This window comes from Crocodylus porosus, unplaced genomic scaffold, assembly GCF_001723895.1.
Source record: "Crocodylus porosus isolate Cpor-Errol unplaced genomic scaffold, CroPor_comp1, whole genome shotgun sequence".
In the NCBI taxonomy this organism is placed as follows: Eukaryota; Metazoa; Chordata; order Crocodylia; family Crocodylidae; genus Crocodylus; species Crocodylus porosus.
The window spans coordinates 31,961,234-31,983,259 of record NW_017728906.1 but is presented as its reverse complement, the minus strand read 5'-3'; positions in this window follow the sequence as shown (position 1 = coordinate 31,983,259).

Genomic DNA, 22,026 nt, shown 5'->3' with positions numbered 1-22,026 from the left:
CAGAAGCTCCCTGAGTAGATCCTCACTGACCCTTGGCCTAGGTGCGCCTCCCCTGGGGCCTGAGGGGTGCCCAGAGGGGGAGGGGCTAATCTGGTCCCTGCTCAGGAAAATGGAGGCATAGAAGTCATTAAATGGGTTAGCTTTGATGATAAAATTTCCTAGCATGTCTTGCAGGGGCCCCACATTACCCGGTACCTTCTTTTTGGCCCCTAGGTATTTAAAAAAGGACTTCTTGTTGTCCTTGATCTGGGTAGCTAGTTCCAGTTCCATCTCCGCCTTGGCCTTCCTGACCACCCCGCTGCATCCCCGAGCAACTGCAGTATAATTCTCCCTGGTGATGGCCCCTCCCTTCCATTGGGTGTATGTCTCCCTTTTAGCTAGAAGACAATCCTGGATGCTTTTGGTGAGCCATGGGGGCTTTTGCGCCCTCCCGCTCCCTTTGATCCATGTTGGGATTACCTCCCTTTGGGCTTGGAGGATCGTCTCCTTAAGGAGCAACCACTCTTCTTGGACACGTGGCTTCCATCCCCTCCGGGACCTGAGTGCCTCCCTGACTATTCTCCTTAGCTCATTTTAAGTCCACCCTCCTGAAATCTAGGGCTGTTGCCTTGCTGCAGGACTTGCACTGGATGGTGAATTCCAGCAGGTGATGATCACTGTTGCCCAGGTGGTTAAGCACTCGCAGCCCCCTCACCAGGTCATCACCTGTGGCCAGCACCAGGTCCAACAAGGCATCTCCCCTGGTGGGGCTGTGCACCTCCTGGGTTAGATGGAGGTCCTGCATTTGGGCTAGGAACCTACGTGAGTGGTCAGATCTGCCTGACTGCTCTTCCCAGCAGATGTTTGGAAAGTTCAGGTCACACATAATGACCACGTCCTTTGACCTAACTACCTCCGTGAGCTGACTTAAGAATTCCTGGTCTAGGCCTTCCCCTTGGTTGGGTGGTCAGTAGTAGACCCTCACCATTGAGTCTCTTTCCTCTCAATTGCCTTGTATTCTAACCCAGAGCACTTCAGTGTGCCCCTCCTCTGACTGCTGCTTGATGATGGGTATTCCTCCTTAATGTAGAGCACCACACCCCCATCTTTCCTCCCTGTCCTGTCCCTCCTATACAGACTGTAGCCCTTGATATTCATTACCCAGTCATGTGTTGGGTCCCACCATGTTTCAGTGAGCCCCACTATGTCTGGGTTGGTGTCAGCTAGCAGGAGGGTAAGTTCCTCTTGCTTGTTTCCCATACTATGAGAGTTTATGTAGAGGCATTTGAGGTCTCCTGTGGATGTGTGCACTGGTCCCCTAATCACAGCATTGCCCTGGCCCCTGTTGTTTACCTGTGTATATGTTCCGCTCATCGGTCTAGGCTGGGCTGTACTTGTGAGTGCTGCTTGGTTTAGTGGTCCAAGGCTTCCTCTGCCCTCTTCCCCTTCCCCCAGTGAGCCTACTTTAAAGCCCGCCAGAGGAGATCTGCCAACCTAGAAGAGAACACAGGCTTACCTTTAGGGGAAAGGTGGAGCCCATCCCACCCGAGCATGTCTGTTATTGTGATGCACAGGTTGTTGTCAAGGAAGCCAAAGACTACTTCAACCCACCATTCCCGAAGCGGCCAGTTGGTCACTGTGATGCATGTCTCATGCCGCCTTCCACGTCCGCTCACTGGTAGAACAGAAGAGAATACCACCTGTGCACCTATCTCCTTCAGCAGGCCCCCCAGAGTGTGTTAGTCTGCCATCAGGTGATCAGGGCTTCTCCTGGCCACATCATTAGTACCCACATGGATTAGGACCATGGTGTAGTAATTGGTGGGATGGATCATGGCCTGGATCATCCTTGTCACGTCCTGAGTCTTTGCTCCGGGTAGGCAGTAGACCTCGTGTGTCAAGGGGTCCTGACAACTGATGGGGCCCTCTGTACCTCTCAGGATGGAGTCGCCTATGATGATCACTTGACGCTTTCTCCCCTGGGACTACTTAGCTCCTTCAGCCTGCTCAGAGCTTGGAGAATGTGGAGTTGCCTCCTCTCTTTCCTTCTCCTCCAGTGTTGCCAAGGCCTTGTACCTGTTCTCCAGCCAGACTGCAGGAACTGGTACTGTTGTGTTACGAGTAGCCCTGGTTCTAGAGGTGACCATCTGCCACTCTGCAGTGGAGGGCACCTCCCAAGATGCTTCTTCCTTGGGTGTGTGGCTGTGCAGGGAAAGGAAATAGCCATCAATTTCATCCTCTGCCTCCCTGATTCTTCTCAGCCTGCTAACCTCCTCCTGGAGCTCCCTCACCTGCGCCTCCAGGGCCCTAAGGTGGGTGCCTGCAGGACAGGTGTGGGAGTCCCCAATCCCTGCCCCACCAGGCCTTGCTGGGCAACCCCCACAGGCCAGAGGGTGGGGGGATGCCAGCTCCCCCACAGGCTCTGTCTGGGTGGAGGCCTCAGACAAGTACTGGGTAGGCTGCGCCCCCCCGGGGAGGGGCCCTGACAGCATGCTGCATCAACACCATTGTAGGAGTTGCTGTTTGTTTATAGCTTAGTGCAGTGCCTTCACCCTGCCTTAGCAGGAGTCTCCCTCCTGGCCCTTCCTGCTTGCCAGCCGGCATGAACGCCAACGCAAATGCCGGTGCACTCTTACAGAGTGCACCTGTTTGCACACTCTGTTCATGTGGTGCGGCTTGGGAGCGCAGCTCCCTACCGGCTCAGCTAAGAAGGATCCGGGGGGCTTTCCCTCCGGATCTGGCTCAGCTGCGTCCGGTCCCTCTGCCCTCTTACCTTTAGGGGGGGTCAGCTACTGCTGGCTCCGCTGCTGCTGTGTCTGCCTCCGCCTCTGCCTCAGGTCAGGTAAGGGGGCAAACACGCGTGCAGGGCACACGTGTGCCTGGATCCCTTCTCTCCTCCCTGCTCATGGCTCCTGAGTGCTGGGGGCTACGTCAAACCACAGCTTTTAAAGGCCACGGTTTGAATTTCCCACCACTGCCCCAACAGCCAGTCAGGCACTCTGGTCTTCCTGGAAGTGCCTGCTGGCAGTCCCGCCCCCTACGCTCTCCTGTTGGGGGGATCCGGTGTCTCCGGAGCCTGCTCCCCGAGGTTTAACCGAAGGTTTCTTGTGTTGCATCCTGCTCCACACTGCAAAGTCTTGCACAGTGATTCAGTCTTTTGCATTTGTTACAGTGCTTATTAAATGCAGGGCATTGCATGAGTTTGTGGTAAACCCCAAGGCATCTGCAGCTGACCATTGTTTCATAAAGCAATTATCTTTGGTGTCTGCTTGCCTGCTTCATAGTGAGGTCCGCCTTTCTATGTTGTTTGTGTGTTGCCTTAGGTTTTTGCAGCTTGTAATCCTGTCTAGTTCCACATGTTCTGCTTTTTCCTGCAGCTTCTGCAGCCTAGCATTTGTTATCTCAGCCACTTGACACATTCTAACTGCTTTTTCCAATATAAGCTTAGGATCTTCTAACCGTCTTTTCCTGAGGCGTGTATACTTAATACTATTTTGTCTCTGATCATAGACTCTTTTAAGTCTCCAAAGCTGTATGTCTGGCTCAGCAGTCTGAGATCTTTAACAAACTTCTCTATTGTCTCTCATTTTTTCTACTGTCTCATGTGGACATTATACCATGCAAAGGTTTCATTTTGTTTGGGTATAAAATATTCATCAACCTTTTTATTACTAGCTTTTCTGTTCTGCTTCTGACAGTTGTAGGCTATTATAAAGAGACAGAGCTTCTGGGCCTACTATATGTAACAAAAAAAAAAAAAAATACTACCTTGACTAGATCTTACTTCTCCATAGCTCCACTGGCCATCATATACATGGTGAAGCTCTGCTGAAATTTCTTCCAGTTTTCTGCTGCCATACTAGACAGCCTGAAGTCCTCTGGAATACTGAGATGCTCCATTTTTCTGTTGTTCTTTGCACCCCACTCCTGGTACCATGTGTTATTTTCAAAAGACCAAGGAGTTAAACCCATAAAATTATAAAGCTTGTTTATTCAGACAGCCCTTAGCCTCTCTGATCTTCTGTTTCCTCCTGCAATCCCCAGGCCAATGTAACAACTTATACATACCACTCTTAAAGGTATTCACACACCAAGTGCCCAATCTATACAGATGTTGGGAAAGCTGGGTCCAACTACGTGATCCCTCTTCTGGGAATGCACTGGGCTCAGCTCTGAGTTTAAAATAAAGCACCATTTCTTTTTCTTTTCTTTTTTTTCATGTCTCCAAACAACCTTATAAATGATTAAGAATAATAATGAAACATATCTCCAGCTAGCACATATCTGTGAGTTATACTGGCTTCAGTGAAGATAAGCAGACTTGCATGAATTGAGGGTTCAGCCTAGTTTATGTCAAGTCTGAAATGGTAGAAATTAAACTAAACTAAACCTAGATTTAGTAACAGTTAAGCTTGAGTTCAGAACTCACTCAATCACCTACATTCTCCTAAGAATGAAAATAACTAGCTAGAAAAAAATTGTTCAGCATTCCTTTACACTTTCACCTCCATATCCAAAACTGCCATAACGTATTCATCTCTGCTTCCCCATCCCAATAAAATAATACTATGCCATCTTCTTTCAGAGAACTTTACTTCTTTACCATTGTAAAATGGAATTCTAAATGTATTAACCTTTGGGATATGTATCACTGCATAAAACTCCAAAGGTGAATAAGGTTGTATCCCTATCTTGCTTCCAGTACCCTAGGTATCTCACCACTGTAATGTGTAGTATAGATACACCTTTTAGGTCGGAGAACCTATGTATGACCTAATTTTACCTGGACAAATAGGGAAATAACTGCCATTTTGAAAGAGGATATTACACTGTTGAAAAAAAAAAGAAATATTTATTTGTGAAGACTGATGGCTAAATAGGATCACCAGTAATCAATCAGATATTTATTCTTCTGGACAGTGCACAATATTTCAGTGAGGCTTAATTATACAGAAAGTTTCAAATGCTTGGAGGATTCTCGTATTATATCAGTTGTTGAACTACATTGCCTTATTTTTTTAAAGGGCCATATATAATTACTTGTAACTCCATAATAAATGTACTTGGGTATAACCAAGAAACTATTTATATACACAAAGATTAAAAAGGAAAATATTGAAGGGAGATGTAGACATAATCTTCATACATAGCACAGTGGCTGTATGTACAAATTTTGCCTTAGTTAGGTAACTATGATGAACATCTCCATAATATACGTGAACTGTATTTACATAGTATAGTTGGACATATAGTGCATACCAGAGATTACACATGATCATTTCTTACAAGTATATTTCACACCAAAACCCTCCCCCAAACAAACCTAGAATAGGGAAATTCATCTCTAAATAGACCCTTATTTGGTTCACATGGAACTGATGGTGATATCTTTGAGGAAGCAGTTCAGGCCCATAAATCTTGCATTTAATTTAAAAAAGCATGGTATTACTAAAGATATGGGAAAGAAATCAACACATGTACACACTTATTATAGATATGTAAGCAAAACTCATGTCTTTTCTCCAGCTCTTAAATTAATTGGACTTTCTAACCTTATTCTCAACCATATACATATCTATTGATATTTAATTTGTCACAAGGTCTGATTTTCACAGTTATAACATAGATACTGTAGCATGTTAACTTAACAAAATATTCTGACCAGGAAGGCTTAACATTTTTGTTTGTTTGAGAGCTGCATTTGTTCTATAGCATTGATAAAATGAAAAGGAAGCCATCACTAGTTCATACAGGGTGCCTCTACGTGTGCAATTAGGGTGGCTGAATAAACTCTTGTGCAACTTGAACTGAAGTTTATTGCTCCCAGGTGTGGCACTTTCACGGGCACCCAGGACTACAGAACATTGATCCAGGACAAAGCCATGCTGGCTGGCAAGAGGTTTGCGGGGGTCAGCCTACCAGCCTGGGGCTACTCCAACACAGGTCAACAAACTGTAGAGGGGCTGGCTGAGGCATGAGGTGCTACAGTGCAGAGCTAGCCAGCAGGCCCCCTCTGCACTCTCATGCCCCAGCCAGCCCCATCAGCATCTATGCATGTTTTGCCACAGAGTAAATAACTTCACTGTAAGATGGGGTGTACTATGTAGCTGTGTTTGTCTGAGACAAAGAGACATACGAAAAACTAGGACTCTTGGTTCAAAAATGATACCTTTTATTAGACCAACTGGAAAATGTCAAGAAAATTGTCCTTTTCTGCAAGCTTTTGGGATCAAAGTCCCTTTGTCAGGCTCTGGGGAAAGTGTACAAGATGGTAAAAAGTCCCCATAGGTGTAAGATAGCATTTGTGGCTGGCAATACTATTCTACAGAAGAGAGAATCACTTTATTCCAACCTAATAACACCACACATGTAGATGGTGATGTTTTACTGTGGAGCTAATTGGTCAGAGGACTGCAGTGCGGCTGAACCAACTCCAGGCAGAAGCTGCCTCCACAGTCCAGTAGGTGGGACCTGGTGCAGGAGGGAGTGGTGCAGTAGTAGCAGCATGGAGATGTGTCTCCACAGCTGCTGGGCAGGCAGGGGGTGCCTCACTTTGCCAGCCATGGCAGTGTGGCACTCCTACCCATGGCAGGTCTTGCCCACTGAGTGGCGAGACAACTCCTGCCCAGAGCTGGTTCAGCCTGGCTGCACCTCTGCACCTTGCTATGGGTGCATAAAATTTGAGGGGGCAAGTGTCCCCTTGCTCCCCTGCCCCAGGGCTTGTGTTCCCCCTGACCCCTCATGTATGGCTTGTGTTCCCCCTACCCCCCCATGTGTTGCCTGTGCCCAACCTCCCCACCCTCATAAACTTACTTGGAGGGAGCTGCGGGAGCTGCTCTCCATCAGACTGTCTGGCTGCCGTGTGTGTGTGTGTGTGTGTGTGTGTGTGTGTGTACATGGTGCCTTCTGTCCCCCACAGCCCCTTGCAGGCTGGAAGGCTGCCAAACTGGAAGGGGAAACCCACAGTTTCCTGGGTTTTTCTCCCTTAAAATTGAAAATCTGTGAAAACCCTTAATGGAGAAAAATCCATGTTTTTCCACAGCAAACAGAAAACCCAGATTCCTGGATATGAGGAAAATATTTCTCATCTGATATAGTTCAAATGGAGGATGGGGAACATCAGGTGCCAAAGAAGAATGTAAATTGTCCATGATCAATTCATCTCATTTCAAACTCCATTAACCTAGTGGATTTTTAAATCTAAATCCTTCTCTTGCTTGCACACACAAGTTTTCTGTGCTTCCTTCTTATTACATTTCTACTCTGTCTAAAAACCTCACAACCATACAGTGTGATTCATCTGAGACCAACATAGGCTACATTAGTAAGTTGCAAACATAGGGTTAGAACCTCTACGGCTGTCATATACAAAATACCAGTATAGTTTACGGAAATTGGTATAAGACAGAATTCTAGAGCTGGAGGACATGTAATTTTTAAAGCAGTTAATATTTCCAAAAAAATACCACAATATATCTGCAGTTATAATCACTGGAATAGTTTAAGATGGTCTACCTTGGGGATCTATACTGACTGACAAAACTGTATGGACACCTTTACATGAGCAGTGACAGTGCTCCAACACAATGTAATTACAGTGTGTCAGAGCAGGCTCGATTAATCGAGTCTGCTTAAGCATAGTAATTACTGCATGCCAGCAGACTCTAGTGACTACTGTATCAGTGTCTGCACGCTTAAAAATGGCAGTGGGGGTGCTTTAGTTAAGGCGCCCCCACAACCATTTTTAAGCATGCAGATACTGATGCATAAGATGCTCTGAGCACTTCAATTAGAGAGGCTCTCAGAGCCACTTTAATTAAAGTTCCCCCAGAGCATGTGTATAAACACCCTATATTTTCAATCATGTTAGCTTAACTAAGATAACTTAAAAGGATTAGAAGCTCCCATCAAGATTCAGACTACATGAGGTCAGATGAATTAATCTAGCCATGTTTTAGCATAGGCTATAGTCTCACTCCTCAGACATACAAAACAGGCCAACTATGTTAGGCTTTTCAAAAGAAAAAAAAGTGGCTGAATTTTTCTTTGGTTAAATAATTTATTTGCTATAAAATGCAATTTCAGGCAAAATTCACTGATGGAAAATGTAAGGGTATGTGGGGGAGAAAGGAATTGACAAAAAAAAAATCAAGAACATCAAATGATTTCAATTTGACATTTCCAAAATTCAAGATTCAAAGGAGCTGAACATCACTAGAAATCTAGGAAATGTAGCCTTAATTTAGTCTAAAATTGCTAATACAAGATATGGTGCAGAATATCTTTGGAACTTATCACCCAAGCGACCTTCAGTCTGTTCTATAATATTTTGCAGATAGCCAAGATAAACATAGACAACTAGGAAAAAAATGTAATATTATATTCCTTTTCCAGGTGGGAAACTAAGAAAGAAAGAATGGCAGTGATTTGCCTTAGGCTAGAGAGGAAGTCTCCAGGAAAACTAAGAAATGAAGCAAAGTCTCCTATTGTGCTCTAGCTCAGTTCCTTAACTATATATATTTTTTACTGTATCTTTTGTACTGTATTGTTAGGAAGTTTGTTGCAAAACTTGTTCAATTCCTTCTTCCTCACTGACAAGGTATACAGCAGCCTATGATCTTGAAAGATCTTCTACTGCTGCTGAAGTCTGTAAGCCTTGACAGGATGCCCTGCATCTTTCCTCTTGTGAAAGCCTATAGACTTCAGCAGCAGTGAAAGATCTTTCAAGATCATAAGCTGCTGTATACAATATCAGTGAGAAAGAAGAAATTCACCAAGTTTCACAAGAAACTCTTCCTAACAATACAGTAAAAACCACTTGCTTGCCAAACACTTCATAGCATAAATGAAAGGACTTTCTTAACAGTACTAACTTTCCATGCAGGGTACCGCCCTGCCCTGCCTTCTACCTAGTACAGTATATCTACATTGGAGATTTCTAGTGGAGGAGAATTCCTGAACGTATAAAGGAGCAGGTCATTGGAGAGATTTACAAATTTACAGCTCTAATTAAGATTATTCTGTATATATGCATATAGTATGTACATACCATATTTATGCAAATATGCATTCGTGCCATGGGAAAGAATGTTTGGAATGAGCTTTTCCACATAAAGGAAACATCGCCACAATTCATCAGTCTATCTTTCTCTGAGTAACCAGAACCTCTCAGACTTACATTTCCCAGAAGTTCAAACAAAAGCAGTCACTATGAAAGGGGAAATTCCAAGCTCCATCAAATAAAGCGTGCTTCTAAAAAATGGTTAAAGTGTTTTCTAAAGTAAAGGGACAGAAGTTATTTGAGCACAAGAGAGTCGTAAACCAAGTGTTGAAAAATATATAGGCACATACACACACCTATATACATAGGATTGCTAACTAATCAGTTACAAGTAAATTAATAAAGTTGCTATTTCTTGTAAAAAATCATTTATAATTAACTTCAAGGGAAAAATACACTACATGTCAATAAAACATTGTTTTAATTTAGAAGTTGACTTTTAAAGGACTTTATTTAAGAAAGCATTCTTTATTTAGTCTAGCACTTAAGCACGTGTTTAAAAGTCAACATGTCCTTAAATGTTCCCCTGAATGAGGATGGACTTAAGCATGTGTTTAAATGTGTTCCTGTATCAAGAGCCAAAGTGCAAGGCAAACTTCTATCAGGGAAAGAACATGAGAAAGTTCAGTTTCTGCAACAAGGTCACTCCTAAAATTAATCACTTTTAATGGGTGACTTGAATATTTGCTGTGTGACATTTAATACAGATTTTGCTAATCTAGGTCAGACAGGAGAACTTCCAAGGAAAAAATCGAAACTCCAAATGTGTCTTTATGACAGGTATTTTAAAACTTTTTTCAGAATAAGGGTGAAACCCTAGCAACTCAGTAATTTCTGTGTTGACAATTTACATATATGTGCACAATGGATGTTTTAAAGCTTGATGTTGCCTGAGAAAAATTACCATTCCTTTGCACCTTGTCATATATATGGATTGGCAGGTGCTGTGTAACCATTTGCTACTGTTCATTTTGCATCTTAAATGCGTGTGGAACCTTAGTAGAACACTTAGTGAGAGAGCTACACGTCTGTTCCCTGGGAAATTCAAACATTTCAAAAATGTCTAACTTGGGAAAAAGGAACAAAATATCAACATTTCCCATAGAATGAATAAATTTTAAAGAAAATTAATCTGGAACCACATTTTTGTTTGTTTTTAAAAAATGGAAACGTATAAAATACTAAAGATTAGTATGTTGATACTACCCTTATTTATGTGTGCTTGTATGTATATTTGTAAATTTTATGTATGAAAATGAGATACTAAAGATGTCAGGATCCTACAGAAACCTAATGAAACATTTTTACCTCAGTGAAACATTTTTCTGTTTAAAATGAAACACTCTGTATTACTGAACTTCCTGTACTGTGAGTAGTCTATTGACTTTTGTAGACCTGTTTTCAGATGTGTCATTCTAGAGGTGGTAGTCACCCTCAATTTATTATTTAACATAGAAAATATGTGGCATTAAACCCTGGACCCCATTTAATAATTAAAACAATACAGCTTAATCCATCAGATAAGGGCTTTGCAAAGCTTTGGTCGCTGATTGGATTTGGCAGAGATTGGGCCCAATTCAGTGGCCAAGTCTCCAAATCGAATCAGGAGAGATTCGGAAAGATTCGGACATAGATGCAACTTTAAATGTTTTTTCTACATACTTCAAGGTACCAGGTGGCTCATGAATGCTGAGATAGTAGGGCAGATGGAGTATCACACAGGAGCATGGGGAGGGGGAGGTCCCCAGCACACTCAGCAGCAGATTTGGAAGTGGACCAGAAGCACTTCCGGTTCACTTCCAGGTCCACTGGAGACCGCATCAGTGGGCCCCCCTGCACCTGCCCAGCACAGCAACTGGTGCCTCCTGGGTCTGGGGGCATCCAGGGTCCCCTTGTGGCCAGTTGCCAAGCCATGGAGGTGTAGGGGGGGCCCCCAGTGTGCTCAGTCCACTTTTGGGTTTGCCACTGAGCACGTGCCCCCCACCCTACGTTCCTGTGGGACGCTCCATCTGGCCCAACATCACAGCATTCACGAGCCATGCCTGGTACATCGAGGTATGTAGAAAAAACTTTTAAACCTGTGTCTATGGCCAAATCGCTGATTCTCTGAATAAGTATTGAATCTTCAGATTTGGATTTGGCCAAATAGAATCGGGACAGGGGTCCAAATCAATTAATCAAATCACTGTCCCTGATTTGGGCTGAATCCAAACTGATTGTGTCCTATTTTGCACACCCCTAGCATACATTTTAAAGTGCTAGTCTTCATCAGCATCTCTTCCAAAGGAAAAAAAAAAAAGGCAGAAGAACATTTTAAATCTTTTTAAAAATTGGACTCTTTTTCTTTTCCTTCATGTACCTGTGTAACCAAAAAGAAAATATTCCTTAAATGAAGACTTTATATAAAATGTATTGCTAGCTAGTTAGAGATATACACTATTTATATTTATTCTTAGACCACAGTTTTTATTATTACAAAGTTGGTACCTCTCTATGACTCCTGTTATTTTCACTGTAACGAAGTGCTGACATAATAGTTAGTATAACTATTCTTCATAGTGGTAAATTCCCTATTTGGGCAATAGTAGTTATATTATGTCAGGGTTTCTGGTAAGCATATGATAAAGTGTCACTTGAAATCTTACATTATTTTCTCCAAATTTCACTTCATTTCCTCACAAATATTATTATTGTATACAAAATTACACTTCTAAAGGCTTACTTGAGGAGTTAGTAATAGTAACCAAAATCAGGACTTTCTAACATCTCTTTGGTGACTCATGTGAAAAGAAGCAGATTTCTCATTGCTGTTTCTAGAAGACAGGAGGTATCTATATTACAAAACACTATTACCATCTGCACCCCTATTAGCCTCACCATGAATACTGAATTATATAAGACGACAACAATATTCCACTCCCCAAATCTTTACTTCATAAAAGTATTGGAAAGCAGAGAATATTTGTTGTGTTTGAATAGTATGTGCATAATAACTTTACTTAATTGCTACAGTAACTTAGATGCTGAGGTATGGAAGTAGCTTAAATAATTAAGCCTTTCCCTCACTGTTACCTATATATCTTTCTCTGTGTGTGTGTGTGTGTGTGTGTGTATGTAACAATATATATGCAACACTGAACAAGATAGTGTGGGAAAGCTCGTACCACTCTCAGACTGTCAGTGTTCAGTTCTGCCAATCTAATATTTAAGAGCACCAAGGGAAAAGACCAAAATAAGAAATGTTGATCTCTATTGCCTTTTGGATTATTTAAAATAAGCTATGTTTAAATTTACCATCAACAGGATGCTGGTGTTAATTATTTGATTTATAGTATAATAATGCCTAGAGCTCCAGTGGTTGATTAGGGTCCTATTTTGCTTGATAATGTACAAACAATGGGGAGATGGGGCTGGGGAGGGAAGAAGGAGAAAAAAACAGAATCCCTGCCCCCAAATAGCTTACAGTGGTCATATTTACGTGTGCGCTTTACTTAGGAGCCGACTAATTAGCTCCACAATAGTGTCACCATCTACACATGCAGACAAGTACTAGAGTAGTTATGCGCCTCAAAACACAATGGTAGATGGTGACTGGACTTGGCTGGGGTGCGAGGGTGCTACAGTGTAGGAACTGCCTGCTGACTAGCCATGCACTGTAACACCCTCATGCCCCAGCCAGCCCCTCTGTAGCACATTGAGCCAAGAAGAAGCAGCCTCCTGATCTTCTGGGCCCACTGCTAGCCAGGGCTACTCCACCCCAGGTTAACATGCTGCTGTCCTGGACATATGTATAAATGCTGCACCTGGAAGCAATAAATTCCAGCACAAACTGTGCTGGAGTTTATTCAGCCATGCTAACTGCACATGTAGATGCACCCAGTATATAGGATATGATACAAAAACTTTATGCAGTCAGACAGATAGAGGGAATACAACAAAGCAATTGAACAATACTGTTCAATCTGATAGAGTTTGGTCTCAGAATATCAGCAGCCTGAGTGTTATCAGGGTTCTTGTAGGCATCATGGAAAAATGGGGAGGATAATAAAATGTTTATTGGGATCTCCTCACAGGTGGGAGGGGCAGCATGAGAGAAATCAGGAAAAGCTTTGTTAAAAAAATTTAACAAGTGGGAGAGGAAAGCTTTCACTGGGGGCAGTCAAAGGCATCTTGATAGCAGATGAGAGATGATAGGGAGCAAAAATACCATTAAGGGTCTTGAAAGTTAAGACTAGGAACTTATCTGTATGGGGAGTCAATTATTATAAGTGAATATCACTGGTATTAAAGCAATTTTGGCAGCTATTTCATAGCTACTAGGTCAAGTACCATAGCAAAAGCAATGTATAAAACATCAAAATTGTACTATAAAAATCAGTACAGTGGGATGTCTGCATTAATTTATGTGCTTTCCTAAGGAACAACATAGTTATTTTTTCAATTAATATTTTACTAAGTTTGGATTAGAATTGAAGCCATCCAACCAAGCCAATTTCAGTGAAATCTGACATGTATTTAGCTTCAAGTATGAAAGCAAACTACTTTTGCCACTACTTCATTTTAAAGGCTGTTTTGATATCTTTCAAAAGCGATATTATAGAAAGTCAAATTGTATATTTTCCAGTCTATTTCCTAAGCTTTTAAATTTAGTATAAAATGGCAAGTAGCCAGCATCATTAGCTGCTTTACTGTAGTGTTTTGCTTATTCAGAAATCCCTTGTTTCAAATAACATTTTAAAAATAGTTACGCTTATGCACATTCCCCTGTTGTTTAACTTGAACTGCACAAGGGTCTCACAGGCTCACATTATCTTAGACATTTCAAAATCTCACTGATGGCTCATTCTTTGAGGAAATCAACAAAATATTTAACCTCTTTATTTTTTATTAACCACATATGCAGAGAAATAAATTTATTTTGATTTTAAAATGTCTGCTTCCTTTGATGCGTCAAGAAGGTAATGAAGAATAATTCAATCTGAAGTGATATGCCTTTAATGCAGCAATTGTCCACACTGACCTCTGCTTAATAAACAGTTTTATGGGTTTTACAATACAGTAAATGACACGTTACCTTTCTTTTTCACCAGTGTCTTTTGTGTTCTTAGACTATGTATGATCCATAGTTTGTCTGTAGCTATAGATATGCATATGTAGCTGTATATGGGCAAGCTAGAAACTCAAACATGCACATTGGAAATGTCTTGAGCTTATATGTCCCCAGCATCTAACAGTTAATAATGCTGAACATTTTGTGATATGGCTTAACATAATCTGCACCCATTTAAGGACCACATTCTGGAGTTGTTTGTCAGCCCTGTACAAAAGCAGATTTCCATGGTACAGGGCTATATAATGATTACCAGTGATTACAATTATGAGAATTTGTTTTACAGCAGGTGATGCCAATAATGACCAGTATGTAATATCCATAGTAACTAACAGTAATATAGTAACTATGCTAAGAGCAAAGTTTAAGAGGATACTCGCACACTAGTGTTCCTTGGGGACTATTTAAGCTAAGCATCTGCTGAAAAATTATCTTTACATGTATCATGTACTGCTATGTATGAGGTTATAAAGTAAAGTGATCCTCTAATCGTACTTTTATTTGTAGCACAAGAACCACTGACAGTAACAAAACAGATTTTCCAGAGTGAGAGATCACTCATCAAAATCCCAGCTGTTGTGTCAGACTATTCCCAAGCATCTATGAAAACGGAGAGACGTGTTAATTGAATAACTGTATTCAGAGCAGGAAATACAAAGCATTTATTTCTAGTGGCTTTCAAGACAAGGGTGGGGGCAAGGCAAAGAAAAATAAGATCGGATCATGATGTTTGTGGGATATGGCAAGAGACAGAGCAATACAGCTTTCTGGGGTACAATTCCAGTAATTCATTAGCTTGTTTTTCTGACCCATTCAAATATAGTTTTGGAGAGGTCATAGTCATCAGTAGATTCTGGAGAAAAGGAATTTTTAATTGGCTTATTCTTTTGAAACTGGAAAGGCGTTGTTTAAGGCATTCTGAAGGCAAAAAGCAAGAGCCTTTGTGGCATTCTAGGATCAATCAGCAAGATGCCAAGTTTGCTCTGCATCTACTTCTATTCTTTCTGGTTTGAGGTTAATATTCATGATTACGTCATAAAATCATAGAAAATTAGGGTTGGAAGGTACCTCAGGAGATCATCAGTCCAACCCCCTGCTCAGAGCAGGACCATCCCCAACGAGACCGTCCCAGCTAAAGCTTTGTCTAGTTGGGTCTTAAAAACCTCTGAGGACAGAGATTGCACCACCTCTCTGGGTAACCTGTTTCAGTATTTTACTACCCTCCTAGTGAGAAAATTCTTCCTAATATCTAACCTAAACTTCCCTTACTGCAACTTGAGATCATTGCTCCTTGTTCTGAAAATGTCACCCTATTGTAGACTACAAAATGCATGACTTTCCCTACCTTTAGCACATACATATTTTCTTGGTTGTCAGGACTCAGGCTTCTGTAGAAAGTGGCTTTCATGATAATACTTAAGCCTTTTATCATCTGTTTTCACTGCCCTCACTTTTTCTCACGTTTAAGTTCCCTGTTTGTTTTAATGAAGGTTTCCAGAGACCAAAGATTAGAGGTTGTTTTCTGGGGAGTATTTTCCCTTTTAAAGAGAGCTCACTTCCTCAGCATTGAAGGGGTTTTTTTCCCCCTAATTTCTAAAAGAGTGACAAAATGCTTTGAAAATCATCCCTGGAAATGAAATTATGTTCCTAGCTAATCGGCATCCTTTCATTCCAGTGGCTACCATTGACTTTGAAAATATACAAGTGCCATATTCTTGCTGACAAAGATCTATGTATTTTAACATGGATTAATGGTGATCAAGTAAACTGTTCATGGAACTTTTATTAAACTTTAAGTTATGAAAATGAGTGAGTCTTGAACTTTCATTTTAACAGCCAAAGGCAAATGAGAATACATTATAGCCTTGCAGACTGGTGGTGGTTTAGTGCTTATTTTAGAAAACAAAACAAAATCTTTGCTATCTTTACCTAATGAAATGGGTGATGTATAAATATAATATACATGGCTTTCTGGATAATCAGTCTTCTACTCGGAAGATTCAAAATTATTACAAATCTTTACAAAAATCAAAGTTACTAATCTGGAAATTTAAGCTATATGTCTGAAGTATGAATAAAGATGCTGCTAATTAAATTACTTCTTCAAAAAACAATCATTTGAAAGTTTGAAAGCCACATGAAATAATTTATAGTTTGACTTTATATTAATATTGTATCCTTACAAGACTGAAAGAAAAATAGATATTTCTTGCCACAAAAAATTGCTCACTGGAATCTGGAGATGATACTATAACTTTAACTGTACAACTGAGTCCTGGCAATCTAGTTCCCAGTTAAATTCATGCTGAAAGGTAATGTATTGAAGTGATTATCAAGAGTTGCCCAGAATGAACGTAGGTCCCATTCTCAAATATTCTAGTTTGAATCCAAATTTCAAAGTCTTTTATAACCTACCGCAAGGCAGTATGTTGCAGGGCACTAAGGCAAGCCTGCTCCTTTAAGATCAGAAGCAGCCTAGCTAGAGAGCCCTGCCAGTGCAGCAGAGCTCCACAGCTGCATTTTGCCCCTGCAGCAAGCTAATGAGGAAATTAGCTGGTACCTGCACAGGGTTAGCTGACCAGAAGGAGGCAGGGGCCTGGGCACATATCAGCAGCTCCTCCATGAAAGAGCTACCTGGGGATGTCTGATTACCTGATTTGCTGCCTGCAAGATTAACAGGGCTTCAGGAGCTCATAAGGTACCTGGGGCTAGGAGGCACATAATACTAAGGGAGAAGTTTACCTTCTTAAAGGGGCAGAGTGCAGGCTTCATTGTTATTGTTATGTCGTAGCCCAGAGGCTTGTGTTTATGTTGTCATTTGTACCAGTGGGCCGGGACAAGGCTAATAGGGGAAGAGGAGGTGGCCTCATTGGGGCACACTATTGTGTAGAGCTCCAGCACCAGAGGTGCTCAAGCTGCAAAGGGCAGGGAGCCCAGGGCCAGAGGGGCACAGCGCCAGGGGAGTGCAGCACAAGGGGGCTACAAAGCCCAGCTCCAAGGGGGGCCAGTGCCAGGGGGCCACAGAGCCCCATGCCAGGGGGGCACAGCACCAGTGGCCAAGGGTCCAGTGACAGTAGGAGGCTGAGTTAGGCCAAGACCTCAGCAGAGGGACAATATTTATATACCACCTGTAAGGCACGGGGCATGGTATTGGGTAGATTTTGAAGTTATACATCCAGCCGATGCAGCAGCTATGGGCATCTTCATTGTGGGTAGGGAAAGTGGGCCACAAAAATAGCCACAGCTACTCCAATCAGCACCATGGCATTTGGGATTGCCCCAGGCATCGCACAACTGCTCCAGGCACCGAGTTGCCCAGCTATGCCTCTGGTAGGCAACATGGATTCATAGGCTAGGTACAGACAGTCAAAAAGCCTAAGGCTGAAGCAATTCAATCTTTGCAGGTTTGTCTAAGCTGCGCAGATTAAAATGAAACAGAAGTGAACAGACATTTACCTTTGATCCAGGAAATACAGCCACATGCCTGCAGTGGCTCAGGCCAGAAGCCAAGGAATGCTAGAGAATGGCTCTCTGGCTGTGTTCACTTCCTCTTCCTGCCGCCCCTGATGTCTCTGGGATTTCCAGTCCAGAATTACAGTAACTAGACTTTTCAGGGTTGTTCATTGCTTCCTCTTTCTGCTTCCAAATGCCTCTTGGATTTGTAGTCCACAGTTGCAGCCAGCAGTAAGTTTGAGCAGGGGAAGGAGTGTTTAACTGCCCTCTCTGGCCTCAGACCTCAGCTGTGGTTTGCCTGGAGGGGGTAATCCCCCCCACCCTGTAGACTGGGCTGCATCCCCACCTGAGCTTCCCCCCCACTCCCCATGCTTGTCAGCCAGCCCTCTCTGCTGCAGCTAGGGAGTAGAGGGGTGGGGCCAGACCTGCTCCCTGGAGCAGACAACACAGTCCAGCCCAGCCCAGCCAAGGACTGCAAAATGCTGGGATACTGGGGGAATGTTATTTAACTTGAACCAAGAAGGGGTCTGGGACAGAAGTTTCATAAATCAGTTTGACCCAGATCAGTTAAGTCTAATACTACATTTCTTGAAACATTCCCACTACTGAACTTTATCATTTGAAAAATGAAGAACATAGAGAGACAGGGATCCTGTCAAAAGATTGTTCACAAATAATATCTTTCTATACATATAGTACATTTCCACATCAGATTACAACAGAGAAAAAGCTAGCAATGTAACGTAGATACAAGTTCTGTGGGATAAAGAAAGAACAACAAAGAGAACCTGTAAATGATTTTTAATGGTATTGGGTCAGATTCATTAAGGGATATTGACTCGAATTGTTAAGGTTTAGTGTTGGGTCAAGGATTCATTAAATTCTTCAAAAATAACTTAAAGGATTTCTTCCCTCATGTCTGAGATCACATAGCTTTTCTTGTCAATCAGAAATCATACCAAAAGCCGTTTTCAAAACCACTTAAAATATTTATACATGTGAATAAAGCTAAGAAAAAATCTTTAGTGATCTTCAGTTTCATTGTTTTATGTATAACATTCATTGTTTGTGACATTTCTGATATATTTAAATAAACATTTGAAAATGGGAGACCTATGACAGTATAAACATGAAGTCTATCCAGATTGAGAAAGACATTTGTTTTGTTTTTTTGGTTGTAAAGAGTAGATCTTGTCTGACCTTGCTCCATTTCCAGTGGTTAGTTCTGAGTCACTGGAAGAGTTTGGGTTGTAATTGAATGTTGACTGACAAGTGGCTTCCCACATGGGAAACTTTGGAAAGTGCTGAGAGAGCAACATTCATTTGAGAGTGGTATTTATTTGGGGAAATTGGGATTGTCCAGAGAGAAAGCAGATTAGTGGGTTGAGTTAGTATTCAAAACAGCTAGGGAAATGTGCAAAAAAAACCCAACCTGATACTAAAAACAATTTCAAAACTCCCATTAAAGTATTATTAGAGATCTTTAGAGTTAAAGGAGAGTGGTCAGGAGAACTGAAAAGGTTTGGAATCTGGAACCAAGCATCATGACTTCAAAGGGAAAAGTCTGCATATACCCATGGCCAGAAGAACTTGGAAGCTCAGTGTAATAATTCCTTCAACATGTATTATCCTCTTTTCTGTCATCCCCTTACAGCAGGTATGTTACATGGCATTAATGAGTGGTTTAATGAAGGGTGAAATGGATGTAGTACTGCAAAAGCTACAAAATAACACCCTCAAAACCACAAGACAAGCTGAAAGAGATCTTTTTTTTTGTTAAGCCCATGCAGTTCATGGAGACTATTGGCCTGAGTTTGGCAAAACCAGTTCACTGAAATCTGCACTTCCATTTGTCTCTCGGAAGGATGCCATTGTGCTGGGTGACCATATGGGACAATGTGATATCCAGGATACAGCTCTCCTCCTTCCCCACCCCAACCCTCTGGCTCTCAAGTCAGCGGCTGCTGCAGGCAGTGTCAGGGGCAGGGCAGCATTGCACAGCTCTGGTATTACTATTCAGGCAACTAAGGAAATTAATGACCCATTGTTCTTTACTTCATGGGTGTTAACAATCATCTCCCCTTCTTAATGGTTATTCCACTAATCAAGCTAACCCATTTTAGGACAGTTTTGCTAGGGTTTCCTATTTCAGAGCTCATGCCACTCCACTTCCCTGCCCCATGCCTAAGACACTCATTTTAATTTTCAATGGCCAGCAGGGACCAGCCTCCAAAATGTAGGACAGCCCCAGCCAGACCGGGACATATGGTCACCCTACCGTTGTGGAATGTGCTGAAACAAAGTAGCATGTCCCAGGTTTCATGTGACTAGTCAGTTGTAAAAGAAACCTATCACTATTTTTTTCAGTGAGGAATGCAACATGTATGGTGTGGATAATGTCTTAATTTCCTAATGGATTCAGGATTTATTTTTCTTATGCCTTTGGATTTGAATATAGTGAATGGTAATCTGAAGCCCTGTAAGATATTATCAGCATGGAGTAAATGAGCAGGAGACATTTTGTGTATGTATCTGCATGTGTGCATGTAGTCTACTTATATTATTTTTTCATTGTATTTGAGGAGAATACAGCCAACACGTTAAGGAGTTATGGAATTCTCTCTGCTTTCCTTGGCAGAATTTCATACAGCAATTTGAACCCACCTAACTTCAGTCTATGTTTCATCTTTAACATAAATCATCTAAAGGGTTTCAGAAAGACATAAACTATTGAAAATACACAGAGTGTTCTTTTCCCACAAAAACTTCAAACATTACAGCTGCTCTCTGTTTTTTTATTCTTTGAAGAGTACTGAGATTTGACAACTTGAAGTATGAATTATATTTATTTAGTTCACATTCTGTTTTTCAACAATTATATGAAAAATTATTGAAAATATTTAGATATATATTTTGTACATTACTTTTCCTTTCCCACTCAAGTAAAGATATAGAAATGATAACCAATGGTACTGTTCAAACAAATTATATGTAGCTGAAAATATGTTCCTTTAACAGTATTTCTGGAACTCTTTAAAAGGCATTTAGATTTTGCAACAATTGATCTCTGGATTGTTATAAGAAAATAATTGTCATGGTCCTCGAATCAAAAGGGAATATGTTGTTAATGTGGAAATTCATTATTGCTGTAATATGGAAGATATGAGAACCAATCCTAAAGCTGTTCTTTTTGGCACTTGTTGGTGCCCAGGTAAGTCACATTAAGTTACATTTGTGGTTTTTGTGGAGGGAGAAATGACTGGGTTCTTTGGTTAGTTTTTCCTGAATGACTGCAGAAAAAGATTGTTGTTGGTCTTAGGGAAGGTAACTTATCTTTCTACAAAAACAATGTAAAATGATGGTCATTAATGAATATTATTCTTTGGTATCTTCCATAGCAGCTAAATTTACAAATGTGATTTAATTTCCTATTCTAAGTGCAGGAAATACTGCAAATACCACAGCCAAAAATAAGAACTACCAAAAGGTATCTATTTTAATAGAACTCTACAGCAAAGGCAAACATTTGTTGCAAGAAAAATGTGAGTATTCTATTTTATTTTTCTTTGTTTTGTTTCTGTAACTCCGTTCCCTGGTTATTTATTTGGCTGTCGCATGCACATATTTCATCTTGGATTCTGCAGGGATGCCAGTATATTATGACATACGTGACAAATGTGGACTGCTACTTCAGTCTAGAGGTTACTTCTGAATGGAAGTAGAGTTTGGTCCTGATTTTCAATCGTGGGACAGGGAACAAGAACTATTTCCCCTGCCCCAACCAAAAATACGGTGGATCAGCGAAATGAGACCACCCACCACTCCCATTGATTGATTGTGTTCTACATCTCTCCAAGTTAAGAGTCTGCATGTCTCTTGGTGTCAAGAACATCATAATAGTGACATTGTTAGTGTTTTATTCCGTCTAATCCAATGAGTGACTGCGCCCATCATAGAACTGGAAGGGACCTATAAAATCATCAAGTCTGGTCCCCTGCCATGGACAGGAAGTTATTGGGCTCAGATGAGCTTGACAAGGTGCTTGTCCAACCTCATCCTGAATGCCTTCAAGAAGGGTGACTGCACCACCTCTTCCAGAAATGTGTTCCAGATTCTGGTGACCCTTACAGAGAAAAAATGTTTTCTTATATCTAGCCTGAACTTACCCTCTATTAGCTGATACCCATTGGTCCTTGTCCTCCCTTGAGGTGCCTTCCTGAAGAGTTGCTCCCCTAGATTTTGATGCTTACCCCTAACATACTTGTAGGTGGATATCAAGTCACCTGTCAGCATGGGCAACTGGAGCCTTCAGCATGGGCTCCACAATTGAAAAAGGATGTGGAGAAGCTTGAGAGAGTCCAGAGGAGAGCCACGCACATGATCAGAGGTCAGGAAAACAGATCTTACGATGATAGGCTGAGAG